This window comes from Melozone crissalis, unplaced genomic scaffold (genome assembly GCF_028551555.1).
Source record: "Melozone crissalis strain CALT ecotype California unplaced genomic scaffold, PUWL_Pcris_2 ptg000005l_1, whole genome shotgun sequence".
NCBI classification, from domain to species: Eukaryota; Metazoa; Chordata; class Aves; order Passeriformes; family Passerellidae; genus Melozone; species Melozone crissalis.
Genome location: NW_026535783.1, coordinates 36,346,168 through 36,362,655, shown reverse-complemented (window position 1 = coordinate 36,362,655; position 16,488 = coordinate 36,346,168).

The window sequence follows — 16,488 nt, the reverse complement described above, 5'->3', positions numbered from 1 at the left end:
ATGTGCTTTTACAACCAGGTTCACCACATGAGCAGCAATAACTCACTGAAATTCAACAGCCCAGATGGGTTTAATTCTGCTCTGCTTTCATTGCTATAGCCACCCCTGGGGCATTTGCCACAATCCAGAGATAAAATACTGGTCATTTTTCTCTTTCAGCAGTGTCTAAAGCCAGCTGGAGTGCGTTCTCTTCTGCAGACTGGCTCAGTTTACCTTGTCCATCAGCAGTTTCTTCAACTTAATATATGGCACAGCAGCTTTCTACCTTTAATATTTTCCTATAACATGACAGGATCTGTCTGTAAACAAGGCATATTGGTTCATTTTCTGATAACTTCTTACACAGTGGGGTCTCTTAAGCATGGACCACCTCCTCTAGTGACTCTCCAAAATTTTGTCCCTCTGTGCACTCCATGATCACTTCCAGGATTCCTGGCTGGTTAAGGCTTCCCATGTGAACTCATTGAATTATCAGTGTGATCCACTTAGTCATGTCACATCAGTTGCACGTAGAGGAAAGTCTCCTTTTGAACATTCAGAAGAGCGTTGGCAATCAAAATTGCACCAGAAGGAACTGTGCTTCATTAGCAACTGGTGGCTCAAATTGCTTTACAGACTGCTAGTATTTCTTTTTCAGCTGGAGTGCAATGGCTTTCACATCCTCTATATCCCTGGCTTCAAAACCCTAGGGGTCAACTTTGAGTCCCTCTGAGAGTTTTCTGCCAGAGCCTCCACGTACGGCCATTAACCATGGCTGAAGTATAAAGCACATTTTTAACATCTTGTCCTCTTCAGACTGGCCCAAGTGCTAATGTATGAACTGTCTCCTACTGGATTTGTTCAAAGGCTTACTGCTGCTCAGGACCCCATTCAAAGTTGTTTTTCTTAAGGGTCATGTGATAGAGATGGCTTGCAATCAGACTGTAACCTAGAATATGCATTCTCCAGAAACCTCCAACACCCATGAGCTTGTGTTTCTTTTTTGTTAGTTGGTGAAAACATAGCTGTTATTTTATTGATCACATCCACTGAGACATGATTATGCCTATCTTGCCATTTCATTCCTGCAAACTGGATTTTCTGTGCAAGTACATTGACCGTACCTTGTTTCATGGCAAAACCCACTTTCAAGAGAATTGGCAATAATGTTCTCCCCTTCTCATACTTTTCCTTGTCTGTGTTACGCCACATAATAATGTCACTAATGTATTGCAAGTCTTCAGGAGTCTCACTTTGTTTGAGTCCAGGCTGGACCTCTCTGCGTCAACTGGTAGGCCTGTGTATCTACCCTTGGAGCAGTAGATTCCAAATGTATTGGATAACCCTCCATGTGAAAACAAACTATGGCCTGCACTCTGCTGTCAAAAGGATAAAGAAAAAGGGATTAGTGATATCAGTGTTCGCATACCGTTTGGCTGCCTTTGCCCCCAGTTCCCATTGGAATTCTAGTATGTCTGATACAGTGGCAGTGTGGCATCATTCAAGACGTGGCAGTCCACTGTTAGCCTCTACTTTCTGTTACATTTTTGCTCTGACTTAAAAGGACTTATTAAAAGGTGAATGAGTCTTACTGATGATTCCTTGACTCTCCGGTCACTGGACTGGGTTATGTATGGGAACCGCAGAGTCTCTGTTGGTTCAGTATGCAGCTGATGCATTGTCCTAACACCTGCTGTTCTCTTACCTACAGCAACCCCACAATGGAAAGATCATCTGAATGACCAGGCAAACTAGCCAGCTGTACTCATGGCAGCTATACCAAAAGCTCACTGGTACCTTTTTGGGTCCTTGAAATACTCTCTCCTGAGGTATTCTATGGCAAGGACGCATGGATCTCTGGGCTGGTCGCAATTGCTGCTTGTAAGATAGGGTTACCTCAGGCTCCACCATGGACAGCTCTCAGGATACTTGCATTACTCCAGATGCAGAGACAGATTGTGCCTCTTTGTAACTGGTGGTTTTGGTGTATACTGTGCACCAGTGTCCAGTAGATCTTTAGACTCCTGTGGGGCTGATGGTACAGGCCATCGAATGCATACGGTCCAGTAAAACCAGTCCTCTGCCTGGCTGAAGACAAGGCCCCTCTATTTCTGGTTGGGGTCTTTATTGCTTGATTTTTGGAACTGCAAAATGGAAGTCCCTTAATCAGGGTCAAAAGTACAATCAACCCTTCTACTTGGCTCAACAGACAGAGATACAGTAATTGTTCTGGGTGAATGCTTTCTGGCTGTTGCTTTTCCTTCCAGTACTCCTAGTCTCCAAGTAGGTTTAGTGTCCCACTTCCACATGTTCTCTCTCTTTATCATGCAGGAAGAACTACAGGGTTGCACACTGTGTGTGGTGGTGTGAGTAGACTGGTACCTTCTCCCTTTAAAGAGAAACGAGTCTTAGAATCCTTGTATTTGGAAAACACCTTTCAGATCATCAAGTCTAATTGTTAACCCATACCACCATGCTCACAACTAAATAATGTCGCATCTACATGTGTTTTAGATACTTCTGGGGATGGTCACTCCACCACTTCCCTGGGCAGCCCATTCCAATGCTTGACTGCCCTTTCAGTGAAGCAGTTTTTCCTGCTATCCAATCTAAACCTCTCCTGGTGCAACTTGAGTCCATTTCCTCTTGTCTTATCCCATTGTTACCTGGGAAAGGAGACCAACCTTTATCTGGCTGCATACTCCTTTCAAACAGCTGTAGAGAGCCATAAGATCTACTCTGACCCTCCTTTTCTCCAGGCTAAAGACCTCCCTCAGCTGCTCAAGTCCTCATAGGACTTGTGCTAGGACCCTTCACCAGCTCCTTTGCCCTTCTCTGGACAAGTTCCAGCACCTCAATATCTTTCTTGCAGTGAGGGGCCCAAAAGTGAACACAGTACTCGAGGTGCAGCACCACCAGTGTCAGTACAGAGGGGGAGTCACTGCCTTGGCCTTGTTGGCCACAACATTTCTGATGCAAGCCATGTTGCCATTGGCCTTCTTGGCCACCTGGGTGTGGGCTGGCCTGTGTTTAGCCAGCTGTAGACCAGGAGCCCCAGATTCTTTTCCACCAGGCAGCTTTCCAGCCTTTCTGCCCCAAGCCTGTAGCAGTGAATAGGGTTGTTGTGACCCAAGGGCAGGACCTGGTAGATTACATTATTTGAACCTCATACAGTTTACCTCAGCCCATGATCCAGCCTGTCCACATCCTTCTGTAGAGTCTTCCAGCCCTTCAGCCGGTCAGCTGTCTTACCCAGCTTGGTGTCATCTGGGAAATGACTGAGGGTGCACCTAATCTCCTCATCCAAATAATTGACAAAGACATTAAATAGGACTGACCCTTGTGGGATCTCAGCACATCAGTCCTGATATGCAGAGTCACCGAGATAACCCTTGGGGGGCTCGGAGGTCCTGGAATGTTGCCAGAAGTGTCTGGTGGCTGGACTTTGATCCTGCACAGGAGACGACACCTGTATGAGGATGGGAGGATCACACGGGGATGAATGGTGAAGGGATAGGTTCATTATAGTGTGAGACACAGGTTTTAGAATTTCAGTACAGGCGGGTCTAGAGAAGCAAGATGGAGGAATTGGGGCGTGTCCTGTCCTTCTTCTTCTTCTTCTTGGCCTCCATCTTCTGTGGTGGTGGTGGCACTTTGGGATTAGTTCTTACTAAAAGTGCACTTGTCAATAAGGGAAAATAGGTAAATATCTTATACGTAGTTTTGGGTATAAAGATAAGTGACCGCCCCGAGAGTGGGCAGTGTGTCCATGGCTGACGTCCTGTGCAGACCTCTGACGGGCCAAGAGAAAATCTTGTAGATAAAAACTAATAAACACTGAAGACCGAGAAAAAACCTGAAGACTCTTTTCGTCTTTTGGAGCGCGGGCTGTCCCAAGGCCTCCCCGAGCCTTTCCAGGCCATCAAAAACAGCCGAGAACGGGACAGACCCTGACCCTGAGCTTTGGGAGCCCAGTAGTGACAGGATGCCAGCTGGATATGACTCTACTCACAAACACCCTATGGGCCCAGCCAGTTTTTAATGCAGTGAACAGTACACTTACCTAGGACATCAGCCATAATGCCTTGGGAAATGGTGTTAAAGTCTTTATTAAAGTGCATAGATAGCCACAGCTCTTCCCTCATCCTAAGTGCATACCTCTTCATAGAAGGAGATCAGGTTGGTCAAGCTACACCTTAATATGAAGGGAGAGCAGAACAAAATCCTGCATGTTCTTGAAGTTAAAACCACTGCTGTCTGCAAAGCCCACACATTTCAAATTGATATCTGCTCACTAGATGGCAGCAGATTCAAAAACATTGCTGAAAAATTACAGCTCAAACCACCCATGAATATGTGATGTAAAGACATGCTTTTGCAGTGAAATAAAAGTACAATAAAACATGGTTAAAATAATAAAACATGGTTACAAATGTAGCTGGTCTGGATAAGGACAGTGCATGGTCAGGGGGAAATGGGAGCACAAGCTTCAGACTGGTCCAGTAAGTAGAGCCTTTTGCCACAATTTCTGTGCAATCTCTGCTTTGCCTGCTCTCCCAGGCTGAGATTTCTGCCATTCCTCTGGATCACTAGATTGCAGCTAGCATGTACCACTTCCAAGACTTCTGTGTCAGTAGCATCTAACAGAATATATCAGAATAGTTTACCATTCTGTGAAACAGTTTCTTATTCTAATGATGTTTCACCTGAATAATTTCTTTACTCTGAAGTACAGAGACTGTATGAGAGGCAGATGAAACATATTTAGCTAACTATCATGTTCTTAAAAAGCTCTAGAAGACCTCTATATCTGATCTTTTCCTCAGAAGTGAGTCACTTCCCTCAGAAAGAAAACATGCCTATATCTGTTATAAAATTAAGAATTTGAGAAATAAAAGTCCTGATGAAAAATCTCATAAATTGAAAGGGTAATACCTTCTGTTCATATAGATAGAGTTAGAATACATGTCTATCCAGTAACATGGATCTGTAAACTTCAGTGTAGTTCCAAAGGTTTGTCAATACAACTGTCACAGAATTGCAGAGGGGCTGAATTTGGAGGGGACATCTTGAGATTCCCTAGTCTATAAATCTCTGTCAAGCAGAGTAACCTGGAGCAAGTTACAGAGCAACATATCCAGTTGGATTTTGAGTATCTCAAAGGATTGAGATGCTGTGGCCTCTCTGGGCAGTCCTGTCAGACTTTAACTGTCTTCACAGTAAAAAATACTTTCAGATGGAAATCAGTATTTTGATTTGTCCTCATGTCCTTGTCCTCTCAGGGACATCACTGAGTAGAGCCTCGCTCTGTCATCTCTGTATCACATTGTGTACATATGTACACCGATGAAATACCCTTGAGTTTTCCACAGATGAAGAGGCCAGCTCTCTCACCCTCTTCCCGTATGAAAGATGCCGAAGTCCCTTCATCATCTCTATGTCCCTCTGTAGGACTGGCTTCAATCTGACCATGCTTCTTTTTGATTTGAGGAGCCCAGAACTGGGCCAAACCTCTATTTAACTCATGAAGCCTGAGTAGAGGGAAAGGATCACATCCCTCAGCCTGCATGTAATGTCCTTTCCAGAAGCTTCTGGCATGTTTTTCTTCAAATGTTTGGTTCGTAGTAAATTTGGTGTGCATAAGACCACCAGTCCCTTCTCTGCAGAGCTGGTTTCCAGCCAGTTCAGAACCCAGCATTTACCTGCCCCTGATGTTGTTTGTTGAACTTCATGAGGTTCCTGTGACCCACTTTCTCCAGGGCTGTCCAGGACCTTCTGGCATATTGGCCTTTCCTCACAGTTTGTACTGTCTGCAGACTTAGTGGGGACACATTGTGTACCATTCATGACAATATCAAACAGTAGGGGCTCCAGTATGAAACCATGGGGCTCGCCACCAGAAAATAACCTTCAACTGGACTGCACCACTGATCACAACCTTCAAGCTAGAGCAAGAGAGACAGCTACACAGGCAAATCCTCCTGATGGAAGTTACATGTCAAACCTGTGGTGCAGTGAAAAAGGCAAAATGGTTTGCATGCTGATACAGCCTGCAATTTTTCACCATATAAGTTAAAGGATGCTGGCAAGGGGACTTTGTAAGACTGTGTCTACAACAAAGCTTCTGCTGGAATAAGCTGACTATTGGATTTTTCCATGCCACTGTGAAGTGCAAACCATGCTCAACATGCGAAGGTATAATGAATCCTGTTTGTGATGCTGCCTGATGGCAGACATTCCAGGATATGTGCTCACCCTGTAAAACAGATGTCTCCTACTCTCAGAGCAACCAGGGGATTTTGACAAGGTTGCTGATGTTACGGAAAATATTAAGCAATAATCCTTTCCCTCAACCAAAATCCCAGTTCCTCAGTTAGCTAAAAACATTGTAAGTCTTTTATTAAGTGGATAGTTTTACGACCCCCACATGTTTTTTAGTTCCCAGGTTAATGGATTTTTTGAATATTATAATAAATTTTAGGTACAGAACATGACAAATTGCTTATTGTGCAAATTTCTTGTTGTATAGATAGTATTGGTTTCTCTAATTTACTGTTTATAGGAAGCATTGCTTTGTAAAAAGAATTAAATGCTTTCAGTAAATATAGCCTAAGTACATGTACTTACATATATGTGTATATATATGAATGTGTAAACATGAGGAGTCAGATACTCAGTTCTTTAGAACAGATATGTTTCTATTGACTTTAAAAATAGAAAACATCCATGATTCAGCAAACAGCATGGGCCAAAGTCCCTTTTACACCAAGATTTTCTCAAGTTGCTTGCCTGTAACAACTGGACAGTAAAACTCCAAGTTGTGCACTCTGTGTAGTCAGAAATATTGATCTTCCTTCAATTCAGTACTTCTGGGATTCAGTGATGGTCCTTAGTTTCTCTAAAATCAGGCTGCCTATGTGTTATCTTTAGATCCATGTGTTATCTTTACGTATTTAAACTGAAAATGTTTGCTTAAGTTTTAAGGTAAACTAGTTATAGTTGTGATTTTGTAATATGAGTTGTTAAAAGTGAAAAGCTACACGCAGATGAGAGAGAATATGACTTTGTAATATTGTTCTTTCTAGGGAGAAGTTTCCCATGTTTTACCTCCAAGAGTCTCTTTTGAAGCACTGACAATAACAGTTGCACAGTAGGACAAGACCTAGAAAATTACTCAGTTCTGGACAGTATCTTTAGTATGTTGTGTAGCTGCACAGTGCAGGTACATATGAACAGAGCTGTGTTGCAAGTGGTGCCTGTGGGATCACAGAAGGACCTGTGCTTTGTCCCATTGCACTCAGCCTCTGTGGCGGGACAGCACACTCTCTGTGCCCCTACAGCTGTAGCTTGTCTCTGGCCAATCTGGATAAACAGAGAAAGATGGGATTTTTGCTGCACACTTCTTGAAGGATGGATGCTGTTCCACTCCTTGCCCTAGTGGAATGTGGAGGATTTTCAGTAGTGTCTGGTGTGAACCAGCACTGCTTTCTGCTGAGGCTGTTGGATGCCTGAAAATCTAATGTAAATATGCGAAGTCCCCCAACTCTTCCCCAAAAAGATTTCAGATTGGGCAAGAGGACATAGCTAAGAAAATTGAAGAAAGCCTGTTTTGGAGGTCACAAGTCCACAGAATTACAGAATAAGCTGAATTGGAGGAGTTCCACAAGAATCATCAAGTCCAGCTACCGGCCCTGCACAGCACCATCCCCAAGTCACACCATGTGCCTGATTACATTTTCTGAATGCTTCTTGAACTCCATCAGGCTAGTGCTCTCACCACTTTCCTGGGGATCCTGTTCCAGCACCCAACCACCCTTCATTCTGGGTGAAGAACTTTTTTTCTAATATCCAACCTAAACCTCCCCAGATACAGTTTCAGGCCACTCTCATGGGTCCTGTCACTGATCAACACAGGAGAGATTAGATCCTGCCCCTTCTCTTTCCTTCCTGAGGAAGTTGTAACTGCAGTGAGGTCTGTCCTCAGTCTCCTCCAGGCTGAACAGATCAAGTGGCCTTGGCTACCTTTCAAGGCCTTTCACCATGTTTGGATACTCTCTAATAGTTTGCTGTTGCCCAGAACTCTTCCCAAGCAGTGGACGTGAGGCTGCCCCAGCTCAGAGCAGGGCAGGACAATCCCCTCCCTTGCCCAGCTGTGATGCTGTGCCTGATGCACCCCAGGACAGGGTTGGCCCTCCTGGCTGCCAGGGCACTGCTGACCCATGTTCAACTCACCAGGACCCCCAGGTCCCTTTCCATGGCCCTGCTTACAGCACCTCATTCCCAGTCTGTCCATACATCCAGGGCTGCCCCATCCCAGATGCAGAATCCAGCACTTTCCCCTGTTGAGCTTCATATGGCTGGTGATTGCCCAGACCCCCAGTTTGTGGGGGTCTCTCTGCAGGGCCTCTCCCTGTCCTGAAGGGAGTCAACAGCTCCTCCCATTTCTGTATCATCTGCAAACTTGCTCAGTATCCCTTCCAGTTCCGTGTCCAGGTCATTTATGAAGATGTTGAAGAGCAGAGGGCCGAGGATGGAACCCTGTGGAACCCCAGTAGTGACAGGTGCCCAGTCTGATGTCACCCCATTCCCTGTCACCCTTTGTGCCTGACCCGTGACCCAGCTGCTCACCCACCCCATGAAGTGTTTATCCAGCTGTGGCTGCACAGTAGGTCCAGAAGGATCCTGTGAGAGACAGTATCAAAAACTTCACTGGCTTCCCTTGGTCAGCTGGGTGGGTTACCTAGGCATGAAAGGAAACCAGGTTGATAAGCAGGACTTCTCCCTCATGAGCTGTGCTGGCTGTGACCGATAACTGCGTTGTCTTTCAGGTGTTTTTCAGTAGCCTCAGAATAAGCTTCTCCATAACTTTACCAGGCACTGGAGTGAGACTGACAGGCCCGTTGTTTCCTGGGTCCTCTTTGCCCTTCCTGAAAATCAGGTCAGTGTTCTCTAGCTTGCGATCAGTTGGGACTTCTCTGGTTTCCCAAGACCTCTCAAAAATCATCCAGAGAGATTTTGTAATTGCATGAGCCAGCTCTTTGAGGACTCTTGAATGAATTTCAACAGGCCCCATAGATTTGTAGGGATACAACTGGAGCAGGACATCCTGCACAATTTCAGGGTTGACTGGGAGTTCATCATTCCTGCAGTTATGGTCCTCCGTCTCAGGGCGCTGAGACCCTCCTTGTCTATGTCTTGATTTAAAAGACAGGTGTCTGCCAAGGAAGGCAGGAACCTTCTTCGAATGGAAAGATGATCCCCTCCCTCCAAATTATTATTATAATTTCAAAATTATGGAGCTTTGAGATAAAAATATGGGAAAAGGAACAATAGTTCTTTACTAGAAAATATATATGTATGTAAGAAGACAGAGCAAGCAACAACAACAGAGCAGTAAGAGTAATTTCCATGTGTACAGTGTGAGTATCCTAGCAAAGGCAGCTGCTGACGTTCCGTCAACCAACAGCAGGGACCCTCTCTTTGGACAGAGAGAGGAAGGGAGGGGCCCAATCTTCCCCTGAAACACTCACACAGATGGTGAGCGCCTCCTAGGAATGGCAGGTCCCAGTCAGCCAGCAGCTCCTGTAAGCAGCAGGCTCATGGAAAGGCAGCAAGGAGAATTCTGCAGCAGCACCGAGCCTCTGAGCAGGAGCAGTCGAGCACCCAGAACCACAACCGTCTCCTCACCAAGCTGGCAAAGACTGCCTACCCCCAGCAGAGAACTGCCAAACCCCCATTCCTTCCCTCCACAGAACCATTTCAGTAGTGTGTCACCATTTCTCTGGCAACAAATGGGAAGAAATTCCCTGAGAAACCTTAGCCAGAACAGTCCATCTGTGTTGAAGACAGGAGGCAAAGAATGCATTACATACCCCTGCATTGTCCATGCCCCTGTTTGTGAGGTGACCATCCTCATCCTGCAATGGGCTGATGCTATTTTATACTGCCTATTGCCACTAGTATGTTTGAAAAAAACTCTTTCTACTGTTTCCCACAGTTTTGGCAGCTGCAACTCCAGCTGAGTTTTGGCCACATGAATTTTCTCCCTGCAGTGGCAAGCAGCACCTCTCTGTTCTTCCTGTGTCACTTGACCTTGCTTCCACTGGGCATACACCTTCCTTTTTTACCTTATTTCCAAGAGAATGTTCTTGTTTAGCCAAGCTGGTTTTCTGCCTCTCCAGCTTGACTGGTGACTGTTGGGAATGGCTCTTAAAAGAGGCAATGTTTAAGTGGCCAGTACTGATGGATGTCAACACTTCAAAAACATTTTCCCCTGGGACCTGATTACTAATTGCCTGAGCAGCCTGAAGTCTGTTCTCCTCATGTCCAGAGTTGAGGGTTTGCTGGCACTCTTCGTCCTGTCAACAGAGATTTTAAACTCAATCACTTTGTGGTGTCTGTGGCCAAGGTGTTTGCCAGTCTTCACTTCACTTATGAGATCCACTCTCTTGACAAGCAGTATGTCAAGGAATAAAGAGAAATAAGGTAACATTTTTGGACTAGTTTCCTCTTCCAAGCATATGTATTCTTAAGAGGGCAGTGGACATAATGAAATTCAGGTTTATTTCCAGTCATCCTTGACTACATAATTCTGGCATTTAAGGAATTGTTAGCATTATTATGGTGTGGTTTTCCAAGGAGTGGAGGCACATTATCTTTATGTGAGAAAGGTCTGCCTTTCCTCTAAAAGGAAGCAGGACAACAATAATGCATAAAAGACTAATTCTGCTTTTTTGTTTTTATTCCTTTCAAAATATGCATTGTCCAATGTTACAGAATGTCCAGTGTTAGAAATATATTGTATTATCTTTTCACATGCATCAGGTTATTTGTATTTAGGCAAGTTTAAAAAGCCCCTTGAGTACGTGAGGAATGTAAGAAGATGTAAATATTTCTGAAATGGGGAATCTAGGAAAGTGGACAGTCTTAAGCCAAAAGCTTTAAGATTGTCTTTCTAATGTTGGGTCACTAGATATGTGGATTAGAGGATTATTTGCAAAGAAACAATGAGGTTTTGTCTGAACATATTGATGTATATTGCTGTTTATAGTTCCCAAGAAAGTGTGTAGGGAGTTTGGTTGGCAAAATTGAAGATGCAAGTTATTCCACACTACACTGATGGATGTTTGATATATGTACTAGTACATTTGCCCTTAGTCTGGAGAAAATAGTTTTTTTCTTTAAAGTTTCCTTTGCGGCAAGTAACAGTGAGCCAACATTACAAATAAACGCTGAGTAGTTAAAGGCTTCTGTGTGGCATAGGCAAAATTGAATTTTACTTCCCTGGGGATGAAAGCAAGATAACTCTTTGTGGGCAGACAAGTGTGGTTTTGTGGTAGTGTTAGATCTGATGGTGGGTATGATGGTGCAGGTAGGTGAAGAAATTTGGGAGGGGTCAGTGGGAGTTAGGAGAAGGAGGCTCAGAGGAGTGTCTGGCAGTTCTGGGGAACTGTTCAGAGGCAAGGAGGGAAGAGTGGCATATCATACATTTATTTTTTTTAGGAATATGGGCAAAACTGCGCACTTATATCTGGGGGGTGTGGGAGACCTCTGAGGCCCTGAGGTGATGGAGATTTGGGCAGTAAAAAGGATGTGAAGTTGTCACATTTCCCATTAGTTAGCAAGGTTGAACATTGGTATGGCCAGAGCAAGCAGCTGGATGATGGAGAAAACAAGGGTGCAACAAGCAGCCTTTTGTCTGGGATTAGCCCTCCTTCATAAGCACACTTTCCTTTGATCCTACATGTTGCTGTGCTTTATGACTTCAGATGTTGCACTGGTTTCTTTGCCCAGATGCTGCTTTATATCTCTGTGACCCTTTTATGCCTTCTGAGTAACTGCAGTAGTAGCAAGAGCAGGTGAAGGGAGGAGCCAACGCTACTGAAGCTCCTTTGGAGCATCTTATCCCCAGGACTTGATGTTATTTGCCTTTCTTGGTGCTTGGTTGCCTCTTAGTTCTTGGATAGAGCCAGGTACCAAAAAGGGGTTGCTGCTTTGGCCAGGGCCACCCATTTTAAAGAAAATTTTCTCACTCCATCTTTCTCTTGTGTTTCCCAAGTTTGTGATTTCAAGCTATAGCCTAGATGTTGAAGCTGGTTTTGAGGTTGCTATCCTACAAACATACTGGAGCTCCGAAAAGTGGGTAAGTTTATTTTTCATGTTTTAATAATTGAAAAGATGTCCCCAAAGCTAAATTTATATTGCCCCAAACAGACTTTTCTTTGTAGTAATCCCAAAGACTATGCTTCGGATGAAGAGTGCCTACAAAATCTTGAATATAGAAATATATCATGTACAGATCTTGAGTGCACAAAATCTTGAGTGTACATCTATTCAAAATCTCAAATATACTATCTTGGATGTACATCTGGAAGTTACCTGAAACACAGTCATATCCTGATACCCTTTATGCATGTTGTGTTGTAATCTACAATAGTTTCATAAATAATAATTATTATTTATTAATCAAGAAGGCTTCAACAAAAAATGGAGTAGCTCTGTAGTACATGTATTTCCCTGGAATTTCAATAGTTTTGGTAATGATAACGAACGGACATGGGTCACAGATTACTGGCACCTTTTCGCTTTCTTTATCTGTGCTGGATCTGGCCATGTTTCTGGGAGCATGTGTGCTGTGTGTTTGGGATCATGCTGTCTCTGTGTGTCTGTGTATTTGGGATCATGCTCATGATGGCAGCTAGTTGCTGCCAGACCACAAGAGGGACCCAAAGACATGCATTGCTGCCTGGTATCCCTTGAAAACTGGAAGGGTCATTAGCTTCCAGCTTGGTTTTCAGAAAAAGTAGCTTATTTTCTTTTAATTTTAGCTTTCAGGAATTTTACTGTGACTCACCTATAAGCTTTCTGAAGGAAAGTCTGAGAAAGGCTCTAGAAAAAAGGCTGCTAGAGATAACAGATGATTTTAAGCCACCTTGTCATGGCTGCCAAGTCCACTGGGGAAGGCAATGTAGCATCTGCACTGATAGTAATAAATTGTCTGAAGACGTTAGAAGGAAGGCATCTTCACTCATGTATTATACTGCAGGTATAATACTAAGAAAATTAGCATCTGGATTTTCCCTTTATTAGTATTTTGAACATTATTAGTATTTTGAACATTCAGCCAAGCAAACAACTGCAGATGATGAGACCTTTCCATAAATTAGAGGAAAAACTTACGAAAAGTAAAGTAGCTCCAAAAATATGATAAATTTGAGGCATCCTGCTTTGCTGCAGAATGTCTCCAATTTATCATATTTTACTGCTGCAGCTTTGCTGCTGCAGTAACCCACTGTTCGTCCAAAAGATGAATGTAAATTATACAGTGCATGTGCAAACAGGGCATATCTTTTGTAGCAGTGGAAAACATCTTTGATATGGGCTGGTTTCATCTGGAAAGAGCAGTGTTACCTGGATTTAGCTGCCTCAGTGGACTCATCAAGCAGTCTTGAGAAATGTCTTCCTCTGTGAAGAGATTTGATCCCTTCTTCACTGGGGCTGCTACCCTCCTCTTTCTCCCTGTGGGCAGGAGACATGAGGCAGGGCTGGCTCTCAGTACTCATATACCCTATTCTTTTCAATGTAAATAGTAGCCATGTGTACAAGAATAATTTCTGGCAGAAGGTGGGGGAATGACTGGTGATTATTTTATTGCAGTGACAGCTCTTTATTCTTGAACTAAAAATTTAGTGCTATTGAGTGGTGATGTGGTAATCTAGCATCATTGACAATGGCAGAATATTGTTATACCATGTTGCATCTAGGTAGCACCCTCAGTCTTAGATCAAGCTGAATCACTGTCATTAACAAGCTCTGCTGTGTTCTTGGAGGAGGTAATACAAAGTTATCCATGATTTACTGTTAGGGCAGTTGGGCCAATGGAATGTTTTCCTTGGGGTCAGGGAGTGAGTCAAGAGCATGACTGACAGCAGTGTCCTTCTTGGCCAAGGAGGCGATGAAGTGCTCTTCTCCACAGCCTCTCTCTTCTCCTTCTGCTGTCAGCCTCCAGATCACCTTGCTAGGCTGAGGGGCACTACAGAACAACATACAGGCTACAGATAGGCACCCACCCCCTGTGGAAGAACTGCAATGGCTTTTCTCTGTCTTCTACTCAGGACAGGCCATGCCAAATTCTGACCAACAAGAAGGGGCTGCAAGAAGTCAATTTGTATTTTCGCCTCTGTGCTGTATGAAGGGAACATACAGTATGAAGTGTAATGATAGACTGACATGAAAGACTGTTCCCTTCCCTCTCTGCTTTTTCTGGCAGCAGCTGAACATGCAGTGACAACACACCTTCCATTACTAATATTTTGAAACCTAGAGCAGGAGAGTGCCTCAAACCACAGCCTTATAACGTAATGAAGAATACACACAGCTGCAGTAACAACCATATAATTATTTAATTAGTTTTTGACAGCTTCAAATTGCATAGGCGAAGGAATGCATGAACCGCACATGGAAACCTGCCAGCAAAGGTTTTACACGTACGCAGATGGTTTTAGCTATTGTAAGCGCAAAGCCAGGTTACTGCACTTTTATTGCAAAGCCTAATAGCACATCATGCTCTGCAGAAGTTATATCAGGGGAATAAAAATGGCATATGTAATTATTTCTTCTCCTTTATGTCATAGTATTACTTTTCTTATATACCGCTTCCCATAAGTGAACCCTGTGAGACCAAAGATGGGGATATTTTAGCATTAATTTAAGTAATCTGTAAAGTAACAGCTACTTTGGGCTTTTGGAATAAGTAATTAAGATACCACTAATTAACATTACATATAAATTTTTATTTTAAGATCCTATTATGGAGATGAATTAATTATTATCTCTGTTGAGAAATTAAGTATTTGTGTTTTTATTGTGAAAAAAGAAAGACAGACCCACAGAAGTGGACGAGCTTGTCAGAAGCCATGGTGTGAATCAGGGACAAAAGAGATGACAAATTAAGAATTTCCTCAGTTTTCATTTTACTCTGCAGAGAACTAGGGCAAGAAATTTCAATATATGAATGTGGGAAAAATAATTGTCTGCAACAAAATGGATGAAGAGGGCACTAACATTAGTAGAAATCTGTCTTTGGCAAATTGATTATTCCAAAGGGGAAGATAATAATTTAGAAGTGAAGCATAATGTACTGTAAATATTTGCTCTTTGGCTGCTGCAAAACCAACACCCATCTCCCAAGTCACTCAAAGTGTTTATAATTTCCATGTGTCACAGGCTCCATGATTTTATATTAGAGGGGAAGTGATTTCCCCTGAATGTACCTAATTAAGGCTAACAGCTAAAATAAAACATGAATTAATTCAAAACTTCACTCTCCACTCTAAATGAACACAAACACTGTCTGAGGTTTAAAAAGTTAAGTCCCCTTTTTTCCACATAATTGAAGTTTTCATATTTTCCAGCCTTTGCTTTTTATGGTTCTGGCTGGGATAGGAAATGCTAAAAGCCCACAAGAAAAGGCTATTCCCATAGAGCTGTGTAAGATATTCTCAACAAAAACCTAAACCATCCAGAACACATGTGGTTTCAAGTTTCACAAGAAAGTCAAAACCCAGACTCTGTTTGTTGAAGTCTGTAACACGTTTTAAATGAAACTGGGCCCGTTTTCAAGAAAATCTGGTCAGATTCCTGGTTTTGAGTTGAAACCATCTGAAATTTGGCATTTGGCAAGTTCTTGGTAGAAGTCCTGAGGCCTGATCTCACTGATGCTTCAAGGGAGACTTGCTGTGGATGGGACATAAGTGGAGGGGACATGAGGTCTCAGCTGGGGGAGTGGGGCAAGGGCACTGTCAGGGGCTTTGGGGCTGAGGAAACAAACACAGTATAGGTGGGTCTCCTGATGTAGTGAATTGTAGTCAGGAATGGTTGTGAGAAAGTCATGTGGCTCACATCCAGGGCAGGAGATCCTGGAGATATTGTGCACACCCCTCAAAGGACACTTTGCTGTGCCTTCTCATGTACTCCCAGAATAAAGATTAAGGGACCCTGAATACTTTGAGACTGTGTTCATCACTACACTGCATTTTGTAGGATTTATGTGGATATCACTGCATCCACATCAAAAACACATCTTTATTTTACTTACAGAAATCTCTCTGACTAAGCAAATGAAAGACTGTGAAGAAATACTTGGCACCTATGATGAAACTGTGCACTTTTTAAAGAGCTCTGTATAGGAATGAGTCAATAGTTGACGCTGCAGCCTCAGTCTCTAAGATGTTATCAAGGTAAAAGTTATGAACTAAATTCTGGTATTGCAAGGATAGATATCAGGGCAGAATTTTTTCTTGTGCATTCCTAGAAATGTCTTTATCTGATACTAATACTACTGTAAATTATTGAAACTGTAAGACTTTTAAATCATGTTAAATAATGTTAAAACCTTACCTTTGGCTTTCTCTCCTGCTATCACTTTTAAAGTTTCTGTCCCTGCGAGAAGTGAAAATATGCTATGAAAATTATAGTCAATGTTTTAATAATATGATTAAAATGCAATAT